At 39.2% G+C, this 18,719-nt stretch overlaps 1 protein-coding gene across 14 annotated transcripts in view; it reads left to right on the forward strand.

Annotated features, from left to right (window-relative positions):
* Nucleotides 1-2,180: 2,180 nt before the first annotated feature.
* mef2aa (myocyte enhancer factor 2aa) overlaps nt 2,181-18,719 on the forward strand; it is an 89,113-nt gene continuing 72,574 nt past the window's right edge. For 13 of the 14 annotated variants that reach the window (XM_054775394.1, XM_054775392.1, XM_054775396.1 and 10 more), the window contains exon 1: nt 6,300-6,466. The gene's annotated coding sequence lies outside the window, so the exon portion shown is untranslated. Of the gene's footprint in view, nt 2,461-6,299; nt 6,467-18,719 lie in introns of those variants that run through there. The other variant, XM_054775393.1, reaches the window with a different exon arrangement.

Raw genomic sequence — 18,719 nt, forward strand, 5'->3', positions numbered from 1 at the left:
TTTTACACTGTTCTGTTTGTATTCAATTTGCCCACTAAACGTCTCAGTGAGTGTTGACTGTCAGAACAAAGGCTCTGCATCTCGATGTGTAGTTTTTTTTCCCCAGAAAACTGGATCGGGTGGATATGTTTGAGGTGGGCAAGTTTGTTTTGTTGCCTTTTATGTTGCTACCACTTTCAAATAAATTTGGTACACTGGCTCGTTTGTGTTGATGGGCTGACCTTGCTCAGTAATGGGGGCATGTGACATTTGGCTTTGTAAGCATCTTTTTCCCTCCTAATTTCTACTGCAGTACGTTACCTTGCATTGCTCCTCACGAGGTGCCACTCTTTTGCTGTGTGCACATGCTAGCGGCCCCGCCTCCCTCACAGAGACAAAGGAACTGTATGAATCACAAGAGGTCTGTTTGCCGTTGTTCTATGAAGCATGTAGGTGCGGAACCAATGTGATCTCTCTTCCTGCCTGTTTGGAAGCAAGAGATATGCATGCTTATGGCAATATACGGTATAGAGGCCTGCTAAATTTTCGAGTTCATTTTCATTTCATTGTATGAGTAATTAATTAATTTATTATCACAAGACATGGTTTAATCTCGCAACATCTCGTGACACCCCTATTGATGCCGCAACCTAGCTGCGTCATTGAGAGCTATATGCTGTGACAAGCTGCAAGGCATCATCAATGTAATGTACCGCCCAGACAGAGGTGGCTAGCTAGTACACAGAAATGATGTCCTTCCACAGCGCAGAGTTGTTCCTCTAAGTTACCATCCTCGGCAAATAAACTGCATTTCTTGCAAGTATCATGATCACTGGAGCCTGTTTCACACAGAGATCCTCTTAAAGTTGCCACTGTAGATCTATAATGGTTGATCCGGCGTATCCGGCCTCTGCCTTTGACACAGAACACAATGAATGGACTCAGAGCACAGTATTGTTTATTCAGATAATTAGACACGTGACGTCAGTGGCAGCATCTTGTGTCGTGTATTTCCTTTCAACACAACAGGGAGGTAGAAGTAAGTCCTGTGTGTTAAACTTTGCAGCCCAGTCGCATTGCGGGTTAACCTTCCACACATGTGTAATTTCATCACACCCCATTCCCTGTTAGTGCTGTTTAAACAGGATTGTGACCAGGGAAAAATGGCGAAAAATGCTGGCTTTTACAGGCAGTGTGAAAATGGGCTAGAGTTTACAGTATATTACAGTAATACAATTTGTGAAATGGCCATCCCTTGTTGTCAGTGTACTGATTGTCATTCTTTCAAATTAGCAGTTGTGTGTCATTCTGGGCTCTCAGGCCTTTGTTAGTTTCCATTATGATAGGAAATGAGAGAGGAGAGGCATAGACAGGAATACTTAATCAATTAACAATAAACAACAATGAATCAGTAAGACCCTTCAAAGTACTTAAATTAAGCTTGACTTGTAGCAACACGTACAATTATTTTATTAACACCAATTAGTGTTTAATTGCAGTCGTACTATATATACAAGTAATTGAAAGGTAAACAGCACTGTTGACAGCAAGTAAGGTTGCCAAAGGGGCCTAGAGGGCTTTCTCATAAAGGCCAAGATAATTAAGTGTTATCTCAAAGCATGATTTCTCAGAAGAAACTTTGCAACTTATTGATTTTTTTTTCCCATTTACAAAACAAAAAAACAAAAAAAGTCTACCTTTTTCCATGCACTTGTATTGCAGATCAAACTTGGCTTACAAAGCCTAATAAAGCTCTCTGCATGAGACGCGTGTTTTGGGGCTCTTTTTTTAATTGGGGAAAAAGAGTGTCTGGGTCTATTTGTGGTGTGGCGCAGTGTTGGAAATGCCAGCTGTCACACATCAAGGCTCTGCTGGAATGAACCGTCATTTGGCAAGCGCCATGCAAATTGTTGCAATGCAATTACTAGGCCATATTTTACATACAGTTTTGACTTCTCTGTAAATAGAAGTTATGTGAAGAATTAAGATTTCTCTATTAGTTAACACACATTAATTAACACTTTGGAAAATTGGCAATTCAAAACAACCAACCAAAGATTACTATTTTTTAAGCCACAGAGAGTACAAGAGCACCTGCTGGAATCATGATTGACAGTTGTGACTGGGCCACAGAACCACGCGCCATCGCATGCCTAGTCTACGTCTAGGAGGGGTTCAAGCCACGGCCCCCCTGGCTCTGTGCAGACAGATACAAGAAGAGGAACAGGGTGTGAGTTCGGGCCTCTTCAGGCTTGCAGGGTTCAGTGTTCAAAGCCAGCTGGTCTGGCTTTGAACTAAATCGATGGGTTGAGGGAAACAAAGAAGAGGAAGAAGGGTTATAGACGCAAGGGAAGAAAAGACAGTCAAGTGGAGACTGGAACAGCAGGTTCTGTGAAGGAATTTGTTTGGCAACAGGCAAGACCACAGGTGTCAGAAAAACTTGAAACGACGCCATAACACTGGATTGGATGCCAAGCAAGGGTAAAGTTTAGCCGTGTTGAAGAATATTTATTGTGTGATCATTTGGATATACCTGTTTACTCAATAGCATTTATGCTGTCTATTCCATTGCCCATTTTCCATTGCATGATACCTACTTAATCTCCTCTTGAATTAAATTGGTGTCCTTACAGTAGAGAAGTCAATACAGAAGTTGTCCTCTACTGTTTTGTTTTTTAATGTGTTCAACTTCAGGTTACAGTTGTCTCTCGTTTATCGCGATTAATTGGTTCCAGAGCCATGGCTTTAAGCATAGCATGTTAGCGAGCTACTGTAAATAGTTAGCTTCCAATTTATTTATTTTAAGCTCGAGAAAAGGTTTCAAATGGAGTGGGGAAGAGGTACAAAGTAAGAAGCCAAAAACATACCACTTCCACACCGAATGTGAGGATAACTTTCTTTCACTGTTATCATGTCGGACATGCCATGACTGACTACATGCAGTATGAAGGTAATATAACATTATGTCTCATTAATATTTTGTGGCATTACTGATGCCTAGTGACCACAATACTACTTATGATTTGTCTTTCAATATGTTTTACTAATAATGGACCATAGTCAGCTACAAAACAGTGATCATTTATTGATTAATACATTTTGGAAAAAATGCGATAAAGTGAGGGGGTGATGTTCGAACCACAATGTAGCGAGAGACAACTGTATATTGAACAGATAGTACTGGCTGTGTCAGCTATGTGGATAATGCAGCATCATATCAGCATAACACAAACTAACCCACTAAATAACGCACTGATCAACCAATCTGCAAACTTCAGTGTGTCAAACTCCACCGACAGTATGCCACTCCAGTTAGTACCTCAATGAAAAGGTTTCAGGAAGTGTAAAGGTATTGATCAGTAATTTTTGTGCGCTTCGCTTTCATGGAAACATAAAAAATGAGTGCCAAAGCAAAATGAACTAAACTGCTTAGTGGAAATGGGGCTTAGAGTGCAATGTCTCTGACTTAGTCATGGATGTTTACAAGGAATTAAAGTATAGAATCCAATGTCTTTAAGATACAGTACAACAAGAATGCTACTCACTTTTGGTTACCATTGGTATGTAAGTATAGAAATATGATTTAGATGTATAAGTTGATTAGACACTTCAAGTGAAACATGTGGCAAACTGAGTGTAGTTTTTGGAACCTTCTAATTGACATAGGGAACGTAATACTGTGTATGTACTGCTCATTTAATACCTGACACATGGAATTTCTTGCTTGCCATAATATTGTCCTTGTGCAGCTTGAGTTTGCACAGCAAAGCAAAAGAGGATGAAGAAAAACTGCAGGAAGAGCCAGTCTGCCTCACCCAGCGCTGGCCATAAAGCACACTCTCATTTAACCTGGACGGGTGCGTGGCCATAAGCCAAGAGCAGAACAATGCGCATACGGACAGTTAGACCAAAATGGTTCTACACTGCTCATTTTCACCCTGACTCTTCTCCAAAGTTATATGATACTGGCACACTGTGCTGCCCCTAAGTCCATATGTGAAACAGGCCTTTTAAGACAAAATTTATGGCCAGTTCTATACAGCATACAACCTTCTTTTTTTTGATCATCTTCTCTGGATCTTTGGATGTGATCCCTGAGAAGTCTATAAAGCCAGAGGAAGACTTGATATGGTCCTTATGTATAAGTTAAGACTGTAGAGTGATTTTGTTTGCACAGGCATCCTGACAGTATATTCCTAACTTTAATGAGTGACTACATTTCCATGCAGTCAAATAACCCTATCATAACTGGAATTATTAGCAATAACCCGGTTGCGCATGGCCATGTAAACACCAATAACCCTTTTGAAAAACCGGAATATGCTTATATTCCGTTTTTTCAAAACCTGAATATTACTCCTGGGTTAATCCTTTTCGAACCCAAAAATCGGGTCATGTATACACCTATTGGGATATCCCGATCGAAAGAACATTAATTTGTGTTCTGCGCATGTTCTGTTCGAAAGGAATCTTGTGTCGTTGCTAGGAACTACTTGTAAACACCACGACATGCAAAATCCCACACTTTTGGAGCGAGGGGGAAACAAGCCACCTCGTTAGTGTGGTGAAAGACAGGAACATTATGTCTTTTATTGACGGTAGAAAGTGCTGCAATAGCGGAATCTATCAGAAGGTGAGCAAGCAGTTACGCGAAGCAGGGTTCGTTCGAACGCATCTTCAAAAGTATCCGGGGGGGCTCTGGAGATTTAGCATGGATGTGGGTAGCACAGCTCAGGCTCCATTTCCTATTTCTTCACATTCTCGCCTTCCATTAATGAAGAAAGTGAGACAGAATAGTGTCAAGTACTGGTGGTGGGTCAGTACCAGGGCCAAAACGCAAACAAAGGCGTTCATTATCCATCGTGCCGCTGTTGTTGCGGAAGAAGCGGAAGTGACGCGCATTGCGTCATGACGTTTTCTTCATCCTGGTGAAGAAAGAAGAAATCATGGAAGCGAACGTCGCAAAAGGGGTAAATATGTTAACGAAACCAAGTTCACAAATGATCGAAGATGTTGAGAAGTTGTTGGTGTGGATCCCCTCCTCTCTCTCCCCTCACGTCCCCTCCTCACTCTCTGCTCCTCGCCGTCTTCACCAACAAGAGTATTCAATAAAAGTAAACATGATGATAAATGTTCACTTATCCATTTTATTTGTCATTTATAATTATTTAGTATTGTTTTCTACATGTAAAATGATAATTATTCTCTATAAAATAATTTTTTGTTAATATTTTTAGGTTTCTGTAATAGATTAATAGCATTTACGTTATTTGTCAGGTGTCTTTGAACAAATTAGTAATGAAAACCGAGCTACCATTGTAGCAGCAAGGTAATAATGACAATAATAACAATAATTTATAACTGTAGAGTTGAAACTGATGACCTTATTATGCAATATGCTATATAATAGTTGACATTTGCTGCATTTCAAAAGGTAAATATTTATTATTATTAGTGATTTATCGTAGATTTCAGTACTGTTGTAGCCTAGGTTACCGCAAGTCTTATAATACAGTGAACAGTCTATAGTCAGTAACAATATGTAATTTTGATGTACTGTACCTTTTTATTTTTGTTTTATTGTGCTACTTGTAAAGTGTTGTATGATTAATATTATAATTTTAAAAGTAAAATCCTACATAGAAACGTCCCTGTGCTGAAAAAGTAATGTTAAAGTGCATCTTGATCGGACTAGATACACTTTGCACTCAACGCCATGTCATGTCTGCGGTGTGTGGTCACATCTAAGCTTGATCACAGCTGATTCTTGTTACACACCTGCTCCTCCCAAAAGCCAGGAAGGGACAAACATGCTGTCATGGCAAGTAGGCAGGCAGGCGCCACACCTCCTCCTCCTCAAATTCTGCCTCATACACACGCGTCACATGTTCCTGTCTGTGAGACAAACACATCCCGCCCTCCTACTCTAATTGGCTGCTATGCAGACGCTACGTGCTGTGATTGGCTGACACTCAAACTATTTGCTGTTGTTTTAGAGATGTGACGTCAAGGCAAAGGAACGAGTCATTTGGGAAAGTAAAAGCAAATCAGGCTTGAGGAAATATTTTTGTCAAGTATGTATATTGTTTTTTTTCTGCTGAGATTAGCATTGCTTTCATTTTGATTATTCTAAATAGATACACTCTTGCATCACCACCACATTTTAATATATGTTAGGATATGCTCAATGTTGAATGTGCGCCAACTTTCTAACATAAACACTTTCATTATTGTTGTTATAATTATTGTTTCTGTTGTGAGGAAGAGCGAGAGAGAGCGAAAGAGAGCGGGGGCGGTGACGTCAGATAAGTGGGAGGAGCCTTGCTGTCAAGAGGGAGACTGGCTTTTTCTGAGTTTGTCAGCTTCCCTCCTCCCACCTAAAATAGCAGCCAACGTGTAAATGTGAAGTGAAATTACGTTTATCCAGGGGAGAGCACCGATATAGAGTGTCCACACGCAGCAGCAACAGACTGGCCCGGGACTAAAGGTGAGTGAGCGCAAATAGAAACGTTGTTGTTGAGGCAGCCGCGGAGCGACATGGGAGTAACGTCAGAAAAGCGCCAGGGGGAGGCGTACAGTGGATTTGTCAGATTGGAGGGCATTAAAAAGTACACGAGGGCTCTCGGGGGGTTCACTTTTTTGGCATAGAGGCAGATTGTGTTTTAGAATTAGCCAGGTGACAATCAGTGTTGTGGATTTTCCACGTCCAAACGGTTTTGTGGTCAAGGATGCACCTAAACGCGCGGGTAATTGTGGGGTAACTTCTACGCGTTTGACCATAAAGCCATTTTTCACGGGAGAGAAAACTTCCGTGAAAGACTCACCTACTATTACTATTTCCTATTTAATGTGTGCGTGCTACTGGACTGTGACGATGTTTGACATATTTCTGTTCTCGCTCTAAAAATTGACAAGTTAGTGATGATTGAGTTTGCCAGTTTTTGATTGCAAATTAAGCACAAGTTGACACCGCAGTTGGTGGTGCGTCTGTCGCTGGGACTTGCCCACCTTTTGGAATAAATATCTCAACAAAGAAAAAGCAGGCCATATAAGTGTAATAACGCTTAACCACTTTAGACATACCGTTAAATCAATAAAACACACAACTTTAACTTTTGTAGTCTTCTAACATTATTTTGTTCAGAAACACAACCAACCAAAAGCTAAAGAAAAAGCAATTGCCAGACAAGTGTAAAAATACATTAACTGCTTTAGAAGTACTGTTAAATCAACAAGAAGCCACCTTAACTTTTGTATATTCTTCTCTTCTGTTCTAAAAACACCTTGAGGATGGTCCACTCTTTTGGAATAAAATGCCAAAAGCCAAAGAAAAGGCAGCTGCCAAACAAGTGTCAAAGGTTACGTTAACCATGGAAGCATCTGCTTTTTCTTCACGCACAAGTTGACACAACAGTTGTTGGTGTGTCCCCCTTCTTTATGGCTTGTCCTTGTACAGTAAATGTCACCAAAAAAGCCTCCAAAAGCCAAAGAAAAAGCAACTGTCCACATTAGCTGCTTTAAAACCTGCAATGTTAACTTTTCTGTATTCTTCTCTTGCTGAGTCTGAGCTAGTCTTTTGGAATAAATGTTGCAAAAGCCAAAAAAATGGAACTGTCACACAAGTTTACCACCTTTTAGATAAGAATTGAACAGTTTTGGTCACCATGGCAGCACCTGTTTTTTTTTTTTTCTTTTTCCCACAAGCGTTGATGCCACAGTTTGTGGTTAGTTTCCCTTGCAGTCTTCTTGTTGTTCTTGTTGTTGTTTAGTCATGCTACATGGGAGGAGCAGCCAACTGCAATTACTTTTAAGTAAAACATGGCCATCTTGAACATCTTTCTATTAAGTGGATTTAAAGCTTTAGGAAGTTATGTCATTTTTCAGTTTAATGTCCAATAGAAATGTGTTAACTAGTAGAATCAATAAAATGTTAAGGTGAAGAAAAATTGATTTAATTGGCCTTGGTCCGCACGGTGGATGAGTGGTTAGCATGTTGGCCAGCATGTTGGCCATACAGTCAGGAGATCAGGATGACCTGGGTTTGAATCTCTGTTGGGCATCTCTGTGTGGAGTTTGCATGTTCTCCCAGTGCGTGCGTAGGTTTTCTCCGGGTACTCCGGTTTCCTTCCACATTCCAAAAACATGCATGTTAGGTTAATTGGCGACTCAAAATTGTCCATAGGTATGAATGTGAGCATGAATGATTGTTTGCCCTACGATTGGCTGGCGACCAGTACCCCGCTTCTCGCCCGAAGTCAGCTGGGATTGTCTCCAGCATACCCCCGCGACCCTAATTAGGATAAGCGGCACAGAAAATGGATGGATGGATGACCTTGGTGAAGCTGTCATCCAATCTGGTGAATTTGGTGTCGCCATCATAAAAACCTTGTACAGGCAATTTTTCAATTAACATTTTAACATTATACACATACAAATAAGTTAAACACTATTAGTAAAATATATAGAAATAAAACAGTCCGTCAGTTTTTTGGAATAAATGTCGCCAAAAGCCAAAGAAAAAGTGACTGTCGAGTGTAAAAAGAAGTTGACCACTTAAGGTGTAAAATCAGCACTATTTGTGTATTCTTCTAACATTCCCAATCTCTTAACACACACACACAAAAACAAAGTCGAAGCAACTAAAAAGTGTAAAAAGAAGCTAACCCCAAAGACGTAAGATCAACAAAAGACGCAAAGTTTGCCAGTTGTGATAGCAAGGCAGTGAAGCAGCTTTCCAGTCTGCAGTCATTAGCTTGTGCGCTGCCCTGGAGCGCTGGCAGTAATGTCGTTCATGAGCTGCGTCACGTGAGCTTTTATGTGTAATATATGGACGAGGGGCTCTGAGCTCTGCTAAAGTGAATACCATTTGAACAATTTATGGAGTATTTTAGTCATTGGAATGAGTACAAATGTGCTGGATGACACTGATGGAGAAATCTCAGCATCTTTCTCACTGTTGGTCTAACCTTATTGACCTCAAGTTTTATATAATGCAAATATTCGGGTTTTTTATAATATGAATGTTATATAGCTAATTGTATAATTTAAAGTGAAGTATAGAATACTACATTTTTTTGTGTTTGTACTGTATGTTTCACCTGACTCTGATGCTATCCATTCGTGTATATCAGCATTTTAGCACAAGTTGTGAGCAGGAAAGGGAGATACTGTCCAGTATGTGAGGAATGGGCAGCTGCAGCATCTTTTACCGCACTCTCCATCCCACTTTAATCTCTGTGTCTCAGCTTCTCATTCCACCAACAAATGTGGAGCATGTGGGCGAGTCCGATCTGCAATTAACGGCGCTCGTCAGAAAGAGAAACCTGGCGTTTACACCGTGTCTCTGAATCACTGAGCGAAAAGGCCTGCTCCTACCACTCTCCCTCTGTTAGGATGTTGGTTTCCAAGGAGCACCTAAAAAAACAAAACAAGGGAAGCATATAAATACAGAGGATTCCTTCTAGTACTACAAAATATCAAGTCTTTCCGAATGACCATCATATTTGATGTATTGGCTAAAAAACCTACAGGTTATTGATAGCATCAATGCTTTTTTGTTCTTCTGAAATCAAATTCTTTTAAATTGGAATATAAAGCCAGATTTTGTGGAAAGGAAATGTGACACTAAAGTAACGCACTGAGGGGCGTGATCCTATAGCACAAGACCTCATGAAAGTTTTTCATTTCAGTGAACATCAAAGGATTGACTTGCATAATTCGCTTTTTCTTTGGCTTTTTGTGACTTCTTTGGCCACGCCTATTCTCGACAAGGGCTGTTAAGAGAAGAACATGAGAAGAGAAGAGGAATATACATAGGTACGGTCGAGTGGTTAACCTCTTTTTGCACTTGTGTGACAGTTATGTTTGTTAAACCAAGAGATGGGTGAGGTACAGTACATCTGTGACATGTTATGTTTTTGACATTGGTTAAAGCTAAGAAAGTTAAAGCTAATAGATTTTTTGTGCAGCAGTGGTTAACTCATTTTCACACTTGTATGTCATCAGTGCATGCCACACTGAAGTCCAGATAGCGGGGCCTACTCATGTTATGCTAACGAGCTATGCTTAACTGCTTTTCGTGGCTTCACTTGCTGTCGAAGGTAGTGTCAATTTGTTTTATTGATTTTGCATTTTAGAATGGGTAAATTGTTTTTACACTTTGCATTACAGTGTCATCATTTGTTGTTAAAGATAGGAATACTGTAATTCTCTGGAATAGCATATAACATGTAAAATGAACAATGTGAATCTCTTAGTTGCAACATATTCCTGGAGATTTTTTTGTCTCACATAAGTGACTAAACTTCCTCACAACATTTTATTATGTATATTTTTTTTTATTGAAGTCATTTTTAGGATCCCGAGAAACAACATCAATCTCACCTGGTCAACGCTTAATCATCTTTTTGACTGACAGAAGCATTTGGTAACATGAGTCATTGTTTATCAGAGTGCCATCATCAATATGGAGATTCCAGCGTTCTCCTGTGAGACCTGGAGGTCACATGCAGAATCTTGAGCCTGACAGATAACGTTTTAGAACGCAGTTAACTGGGCACTGGTGAAAAAACGTGTGCGCGTTTTATGTTGGCAAAAGAGCCCCTAATAAATCAGATAATATGGAATCATTTCCACTGTTGTATGCAAAACAATTACAATAATTATTGCAGACATGTTCATAATTTACACTTTTGGTTGCATGGCGTTAAGGTTGTCGTGTGTGCAATGAATCATGACTGGCTTTTGCTTGGTATCTCACAGCAAGTTTTCAATTTCCATCCCCCTTTCTGTTTAGTTTGCATGCACTGTCAGCATGTTGGTTTGTAATGAAATAATAGTTTGTAGCATATTTTGTATACAAACATGTTCAAATGAACTGCATAAAATACAGTCTGTTAATAAATACCTACAGCAATCCTCACTTGCAGAAACAAAACCAAAACCATTCTTAGTAAATTGTGACTATAAGGAAGGTAAAGATAAAACATATTTCATTTTTTTTACATAATGTTAATTGTTGTGGCAATTTTTTTGTGCGAACATTTAATGAAAATTAAGTATATTTAATTGATGATTAAATATCAATTACAGTTTTATTTTTATATGCTGTTATATTTATTTGATTTCAGTACAAAAAACTTTCCATGAACTGCAGCCAGTACATTACAAGTGAAGAAAACAAACTAACATTTTGTTACGATTAATCTACTACATCAAAGTATCGATTTATATTCCTATGATTCAACTACATTTAAACATTGTGTAAAAGGTAATCAATCGAGTGCATCGATACTAGGAAATAAAGCATTGGATTTAAGCACTGCAGGCTTTATATGGATGTGTTTTTTTTTTAGCACTTTTAATGATAAAGACGTTAAACGTTACTCGATTCAGTCTGCCTGTCTGTGACGTCATCGCCACGTGCCAGCAGACAACAAAATGTAGCATGGCAGAGGACAAGCTGGCGAGTGAGAAATAATTAAGACACCATTTCGGTCCAGTGTGTGGAAACACTTTGACTTTTGCAAAGAAGGAGATGTTCTAAATAAGTCGCTCGCTGTTTGTAGGATATGTATTTTATATGGGATTTCAAATATGGGATTTCACACAACGCTGACCGTCCAGGCACCTCTCGTTCCTGCTACAGTAGCAGCGGATGGTAACGTCAGCTATTTCTGCGTTTACTGTACTTTAAGGTAAAATTTATTGAATATTAAAAAAGAGAGCAGAAAAGGTTAACCTCCTGTTAATTCAACCGGAAGTGTTGGCTGCATTTTATTCAAATAAAATCTGAATGCATTTGCCATTAATTGTTGTTTACTTGTTTGTTTATATCCATAATTCCTTTATAACTTGCAAAATACTACGGGGATCTAGGAAACTTCACCTGCACTGTCCAGTATCCAGGTATTTATTTCACAGTCACACTGGTTGAATTTTTGGCTAAAATGTTACTCAATTGATTTAAAGTTACTGAATTGTTTCGGATCATATCGTTTTAAATGACCCAATATCGTCCTTGAATCGTATCGGCAACCACGAATCATGATACGATTTGAATTGTCATTAAAACTAATTGTTACACCTCTATTTTTTTACATAAGCAAAATGTTGTACTTCATTTGATAGCATTCACTCATATGCACTGTAGATCAAAATGAAGGGTGTCAAATAAAACAGATCTGTGAATGCTACACATAGCAGAAACTCTCGGTAGTTATCGTCTGATGTAAGCTCAGAGGGTGAATGTATTACTCACTGAGGCCCTGTTTGTATAGCAAGACAGCAAGCAGTGACCTTTCAACTGTCCTGCCCTTGACTGAGACCTCTGGTGGTAAGCCACCGTGTTTGGCTCACTCAGCACATGTGCTGCTGAGCAGGGCAGAGCAGCTTACCTAAGGCTGCGCTGTAGTTTTCTTGTCCCCAGCAGTCTCCCAAACCTATCCTGGTCTACCTGCCTGGACCACACTTCCGCGCTCGGTGGGGAATATCCTTAAGCAGAAACCATCCTTTAATACATCTCCTTTGAATCTGCTTTCACTGTTACAATCCTGTGTCTCTGTCAACACACATTCTGGTTGTGGATATAAAGTAAACACATTACAAAACCGTTCCTTGCTGCTTATCCTCTTTAGGGTTGCGGGAGAGCTGGAGCCTATCACTGTTGACTTAGGCCCTGTCCACACAGGATTTTTTTTTTTGGCAGGTTGACAAACTTTTTTATTCACACTGTTTTGGATTAGTAAAGAGTCACATCCAAATGGGAACAGATCACTGGGTGAAAACGATGAAATACATAAGACACACTTACTGTACATGTGGAGCTGTAAACAGACGCATAGACAAAACCAGGTGACACCAAAACTATAGAAAAAGTAAGAACATATGCGCATAAAGTCTGTCGTGTTGCGCTTGGTCGGCTTGGCCAGACTTATGACGAAGGGGAATTACTTCTGTGAGTCATTTTGGAGTATAAGACAACAAAATATCAGGAGAATGTCGACTGGGGTGATATTATGTTGGCTTCTAGGCAACGCCCACTTTTGTTCACGTGACGGCGACGGGGTGGCTAAAGACGATGACATCATAATTTTCAGAAAGTAGTGGTTTGCTTGTCTGCACAGCAAAAATGATCTACTTCTTACTATAAAACATATACCATATATAAAATCTAACTGGTAAACTTTGCAACTACTATATTAAATACACACATTCACAGTTTCAAAGTTTACAAGTCATCAAAATAGTTGATATCGTTCAGTAATTCACAGTTCAAATCAATATGGCAATAAAGATAATTACACATAATTCCTCAATAGTTGTGTACATAAACTGAGTAATATGTCAGTGAAAATAGCTACGTACCGTTCATCATGTATTACGTCCAGTTAGCATTTGCTATACAACATTACAGATACCGTATACAAGAATTTAAAAGGATTATGCAAAAGACAATGCAACCGTAGTCAAGGCAACATATTAACTTATTTACTGCCAGCCATGTTCAGAGCAGAGAGCTCCGTACTGCCAGAGTTTTTGGGCATTTTTGCTGAAATTTCAAGACCCACAGAATTTTGAGTTTTAGGACTACATAAACATTGAAACTATCTAGAGAAACTTTAGTCTCTCTTCTTTCATCAGAAAAAAATGTTTGTTTCTAACCTTTTTGGGTCTTTAGATATTGCCGGAAGAACATAGTAGTTTCAGCAAAAACAACCTCATTTTGACCAAAAAACTGAGAAAACGACCTTTTTCTGCAGAGAAGCAAATTCAAGCAGAGTGACTGTGGGGTCTACTGGATGCGGGGATGAATCTCTGCTGCTGAACGATCCAGACGGCAGTCACTCTTCAGAAGAATCAGGGTCGGGGTAGCTGTGTTAGCTGCTTGTATTTTTTGTCTCCGCTCGATTTCTGCATGTGTTTTGCCATTTTCCTCTCTCAACCCACAATCCGTCGCCCGTTGGAGGAAAAGAGAACTGTTGACCCATACTGGGACAGAAATACAGTGTCTAGAAGTCAGAAATTCACACACAAGATGAATAAGACTTTGATCTGTAGCTCCCACAAAAAAAAAGCAAAAGACGTCAACAGATGTCTTTGGCAGTCAACGTTACTTTTTGAAAAGACGTCAGGCAGTGAAAGAGTTCAATAGCTTTGAGCAATGGGCACATTTTCCAATTCATCATGAAATAGTAGTTTAACAAATGAACTTTGAGAAAACACTTTTCTATAGGAGAGTTCATGATGCGAAGCGCAGCCATGAAACAATTGATGTTTTTTTCTACATAAGTAGCTGCTACAAGTGAACAAATAACTTTTGTTCTAGATATAGGCATAGGCATATATGAAAAGTCATATGTATAAAGTTGCATTATCCTTGTGTTGCTGCTGACATCTGTTTGCCACTTTTTTTATGCCGCCAAGAGCGAATCTGGAGGTATAAAACAACAAACAAACCAACAAAAACTGCAGTAAGGCCACATCAAAACTTTATAAAAGGAGGATTAGGGCAATACAGAAAAAATATATAATAGTATATGTTTTTTGAGACAGGCTGCGTTTAGCAGTTGAATATATTGAAGGAAAATTCTGTTGTTGTCTTGTTGACCGTGTTTAATTCTCATTCTGAGCTATGCCATAGGCCAATATAAAATGAGTTGCGGGCAAATAAAAGTACAAATGCCCCCTAGGCCGGACTTCAAACACCCTTTCTTTAGTGTATCAAGCCGTTTTGTTAGGAAGTTACACTGATAGAATACAAACCATCTCCATAAAACATTGAATTTATAATGTCTATTGTGTTTTTCTAGACAGCAAGCCCATCTATTGTCATCTCTTACCTTCTCTAGTGCATTGTGTGTTATTTAGAGCCAACTGTGGAAGCATGAGGTGATGACTTTGCGTTTCCAAGTCATTTAACATCTTTGTGAGATGTCACCTCCACCTACTTTGGCTTTCAGGGGTGCAAGAGAAACCGCGCAGTTACATTATGTGTCATTTTTAAGAGCAGCTGGGCTTCACTAAGAGGACCGACAAGCCCAATGTGTTTGTGCTGCGGTTTGGTTTGTCATTGTTGTGTATCATGGCACACACAAAGCTATATTGTGACTCTGGCAGTATTATTTAGTTATAAAGTGTTATCGTGTTTAAACCTACTCTTGGAGTGGGAGTTAAAAGAGACATCTATTTGCTGAGTTGCATTTTAACAGAATTTTAATGAGACTTAAAAAAAACATAAATCAAAGGAATATATTATAATCTAATTTAGTAGATCAAAAGATCCGCATGGTTACTAATATACCCCGCTGTATTGAATTCCTGATGCTCGGCTGTGTGGATCTTAAAAAGCAACACATCACGCTGGAGAGTTGAATTCTTGCTTTGTATTCTGTTGGTAAACTCAATCCACTGTAGACAGACAAACAGCTGAATTATCTGCATGGAAAAGATGTTTCAAAGTTCTGGCTGAAGGAGCTTTTTACTCTTGTAGCTAATCGAAGTTATTTGAAACATCACTTGTTCTCCTAATGACCAGCCACTCTATGTTCACATTGTGTTATCCAACACATTAAAAAGTAGACACTCGGTTTTCATTCACTTTGTTTGACATGTTTGACAGCTCAAGTAAGGCTATCTTCACGCTTGTGATTTTGTGCTAAACCATACATGTTGCATTTAAAAGCTCCTGAATTGCAGGAAAAGAGGCCGCCCCGGCCCTGCAATATCCTTGTTTTTCTGTCTGTCTGTGGAGGCCTGTGAACCAAGACAGCTGGAGGTGGAGGGGAGGAAGCTGAGTCCTCGCATTATTCAGAAACACACATCAGCCATTACGACAGCAAAGGGAAGTGACGCCCCCACAAACACACTCCAGTGTAGCTGGAGGGGTCTGACTTGCAGTTCATAAGTTGTATTAGGACTGTTGTCTGAATGTTTTGTCAATGGGTCGTAGTTTCTACAAACAGTTGGACCATCATTACCAAGTCCATTTAATGTTTTCTACATTATTATACTGCCAACGGCCATCATGGTTGATTTAGAGGTGGCTATTTGGGCTTTGACTGGACGCTTTGGTGGATCTCACAGCTCTAGTGTGACTGTGATTCTGCGCGAGGTGTTGAGTCTGCCCGCTGATTGCGCCTCTGCCTGCCTGCCCTCTCCGCTTTTTCCATCTGTACACGTTGAGGTGAAAATGGTGTAGGCTTTCCACCAGTGAGCCTGTCGGCAGCCTGTGATCACATCACATGGCATTCTCAGTTGTCTCTGCCTTTGTCACCGATCCAAATGCCAGGGTATTCAGAACAAATAGTGTTTTTTTTATTATGTCAAATAGTCATTGGCACTCGGAGTCGAGACCAGAGGCTACCAGGAAACAGCTTGACTGAGAAGATTCCTGGTGAAGTGAGCAGCAGGGCCTGTGGTTGTATCTCTCGCTCTCTCACTTTCTCCTTCTCCTTCAATCTGTCTCACTCCATCTCTCTTCATCATAGTGTTTGGACACAGTGTTCATGTGACAGTGAGATAGCATCATCTGATTTTGAAAGAGAAAAAAACTTGCAGCAGACAAAAAAATAATAATTCTGTTCACAGTTGTTCGATTTGAGGCTGTGCTGCGTTAAACTGTTAAGACAAATTGTTTTTCGTGGATCAGCATGTGCAAAATAAAAACTTAAACACAACAGTAAATATACCACATACCTTTTTAGAAATGTCGTTGTACTCTTTGTGTGTCATTGTATTTCACAAACAATGATGTTGTTGACAGTCAATGAAATGTGTGGAACCTCTGTTAGCGTCTTTTCCAGAAGCTCAGACTAGAACCGAAAAGTAGTCTAACCGAATCAACTTTTCCCATAAGAAATAATGCAAATCAATTAATCCATTCCGGACACTCCATAAATGTCAACACAATACACTTTTTTACAGTTTTACAATTAATATTTTTATGTACAGAAAACAATTGAAAATATATATAAATGCATATAAATGACGAATGAAAGGGATAAATGAACATTTAAGTCACATTTACTTTGAAAGACTTGATTGTTGACAAAGACAGCTATGAGGCAGAAGGGACTCTCAGATATTCACACGAACGCCACCTTCACATTTTGCTATGAGTTTTTTCTTGAATTCAATAATGTTTCTCACCTTTATCAAAATGCTGGCACTCGCAGCTTCCTATGGCTCCATTGCGGGTTGTCTTGCATCTGTGATCAATGCGAAAAGCAGAGAGTAACTGTGTTACTTAGCAAAGAACTACAGAGTCAACCGCTGATAACATTATAGACAGGCGACTGTAACTTGTCTGTAAACTTAACATTGAAAAAATTAGGAAAATCTGCCTAAAAGGTGCTACAACTGTCACATTGATGACCAATGTTTAGCACTGTTACCGGTTGATTTTTTTCCCCTCTTTCCTGTGTGCCTAATAGGACTTTTGATCAGTCTCAATTTGTGTTGTTACAAGATTAAAATGTGACAATGTTTCTCTTTAGAGAAAAGCTGTCTCACGGGAACAGGGCAGCCAGAAGTCTATGAGACTGTGAACTCCGGCATCGCTACTGTGATTGATAATACACGTAATGGTAGTGCGTAGTGGCAGTGCGCGAGGCAGGATTGGAACTGCACATAAAGTGCTTTATGCATACAATAAACCTTGTAATAAAACCTACAACGAGCGCCACTCGCTCGCGACATGTATCGGAGTTCAACAGCTGGCTCCATGTTAATGTCCAAGCAGAAGCTGTAGTAATTCTAAATTTGATCAAAGTTACTTAAGATTTGTCAGATCAAAATACGATCGCTGCATAAGACTTCCATCAAACCACGTGATACAAGTGTCTATTTCACTACTTCTTGGTAACTTCAAGCATCATGGGAACTGTAGTTCTTTTTAGTTCAACATAAAACTAATCTAATGTAATCAATTTCACGTCTCTTTAAATAACTACACATCAACATAAATGATTAGTAGTAGCAGCTAGAACTGCCGTGATTATTTTAACTTTTATAATTTTTTGTTTTTGTTTCAATTTGCGGAAAAAAGTTCAACAGATAAAAGCATCATGTTTAGGTCATTCATGCAAAGTTCTAAAACTTTTAAAAATATTTTGTCATTGTAGCTTTCTTAAAAGTGATGTTAAAATATCGTTAAAATATCTTTCTCGTGAACCCAATATTGTGTATCGTCGTGAGCCGAATGTATCGTGACACCCCTATTATCAACCATCTCTTTGTGCCCTAAGGCTTGTCAAATTTCGACCAACATTTTCGAGAAAAATATGCCCTAAAGCTGACACAATATTTGACCATCAAACTGGCGCTGCTACTGGTTTATTTTCTGTTTTGTTCCCCTTCTTGTGTGCATGATTGGACTCTTGGACAGTATCAAGCAACCTTTTGTCTATAAAGGACTTTGATTTGGATCTTCTGCGACTGATACTTTTTGAGTTCCATCTGTTTGTGCTGTTTCACAAACATTCAAGAGAGATGTAGACTGCTAATGTTAGCAACTGAGTGATTAGTTGTCATATGCCTTTTTGTGATGAAAAGGTAACGTGTTTCACGTGTGTGTTAGTGTTTAATGTTTAATATTACAGAATCATTTAAGGATTGTGTCACAATTTAATGTTAAAATTTTGCTTAATATTGCCTTTACAGTTTTTTTTTTTTTTAAATCGACCACCAAACGTTGACCACCATCACGTAAATTATTGTGTTCAGTTTTGGACAGCAAATGA

Source organism: Dunckerocampus dactyliophorus, chromosome 5 (assembly GCF_027744805.1).
Source record: "Dunckerocampus dactyliophorus isolate RoL2022-P2 chromosome 5, RoL_Ddac_1.1, whole genome shotgun sequence".
NCBI classification, from domain to species: domain Eukaryota; kingdom Metazoa; phylum Chordata; class Actinopteri; order Syngnathiformes; family Syngnathidae; genus Dunckerocampus; species Dunckerocampus dactyliophorus.